The sequence below is a fragment of the Austrofundulus limnaeus genome, unplaced genomic scaffold (assembly GCF_001266775.1).
Source record: "Austrofundulus limnaeus strain Quisiro unplaced genomic scaffold, Austrofundulus_limnaeus-1.0 Scaffold1021, whole genome shotgun sequence".
NCBI classification, from domain to species: Eukaryota; Metazoa; Chordata; class Actinopteri; order Cyprinodontiformes; family Rivulidae; genus Austrofundulus; species Austrofundulus limnaeus.
This window is the reverse complement of record NW_013953423.1, coordinates 50,461-52,142: the sequence shown is the minus strand read 5'-3', so window position 1 is coordinate 52,142 and position 1,682 is coordinate 50,461.

Below are 1,682 nucleotides of genomic sequence, written 5' to 3'. Positions count from 1 at the left end.
CATAGAGAATGAGATCAAAAAGCATCACGGATGAGTTGTTGGAGGACAAGGTTCAGTAGTGGTGAGTAGCTACTTCTTTTTGAAAACGTGTTTAACATGTGGGCAGCTGTGTCAGTGTTACTGAACTTTAGCTACTGATGGTACAGGCTCCGAGTTGATAAAACTGGTGTCAAAATGACTCGACCACTCTCCATGGTTCTGAACTGTTTTGAATTTGTGTTGCTTTATATCTGAATGTTTTTGTTGTTGTTTTTTCTCTTGGTTTGTTGGTCAGTGTATCTTTTGGTCATTGGATTTTCATTTTGGAAATGGGTATTAAAAAACAAGAAATGAGTGAACATTTAATTTTTGATTTAAAAGTACTAAAAATTAAAATACAAAGTGTTTCTCATTCTTTGTGTCAAAAAGGGATGAAAGAAATATTTGAAAATGATTTGAGTTTCATTTTCTGTTTCAAATAACAAAAAAGAAAATTACTTTAAAACAGAAATGAAAAAAGACTTGTTTGTTCATATTCCATGAAAAGTCGTACCAACTCACTGTCTCCCTACAACAAACTGTTTCACCACCAGAAGGGGTGTCTGCATTATCAGAGTTATTCAATGAACATCTCATTACAAGTAAAAAACATTGATGTTGACTTTCGTATCAAATGTATTTGCCAAGTATTTATTTGGTATCAGATCAATATCAAAGTCGTAGAATCGACCACCCTTCAATGAAACGAACACTCTGCTGACACAAACTGACAGAAAAAAACACAAATTTTGTCAAAACTCAGGAGGGAAAAAACTTTTCTGCTCACAGAACAACAGCTGCACAACACACTCATAGAATGAAATTTATCTTATTTTGCGTTTTATTGGGAGAAATGGAGGTAAAGTGGAGGMCGTAGCAGACATTTATTCATTAAAAGAGACTTATTTGACCAAAAGCCACATGAATTATCTCTGCAGCCTTTGGTCACAGAGAGACAGTCATCATACAACTCATTTATGGACATATTTCTCTGTGTTTCAGCCTTTTATTTACAGAAATTAGTATTTTCATAAAATTATTTTTTTAGCTAAAAGCTAAACTCGGCAAAACAGTAGCTAAAAAATAAAGCAGCAAAATTGTAGGTAAAAACTAAAGTTACTAAAACTGTATCTATAAAAGTAACAAAACCACAGAAAACAGAACCAGTAGCTAAAAAGTAGCTACAGTACATTTAAAGGGAACAAATAAAGATTAAAAGAGAGCGAGTTTATTCCCGATCACAAATCTTCACATGTTTCTGAGCAGAAATCTTTTGGATAAAGGTTCATTCAAGAGTTGCAAATTCCAAAAGTCTATTTTCAACACAGCTGACCATTTTCATAAATGAATGTTTCAAATAACAGAGTATGCAGAAGCATTYATTGTAATAAAACACCCAGAAGAAACAGATCAGTAGTGTTAATGCTGAATCACAATTATTCCACGTGTGAAAACAAACCTTTCAATTTGTCCARAGTGTGTAATGTTGTACTGAGTGATGATAATCTTCAGTTTTTATGTTCAGGAGTTTATTAAAGTTCTCTAAAGGTCTGGATCTGGGATTCCTGACAAACACACATTTCTGAGCTTTTGCTCCAGTTTTACTCACACTGACACACACTGACACACACTGACACACACTGACACACACTGACACACTCAGC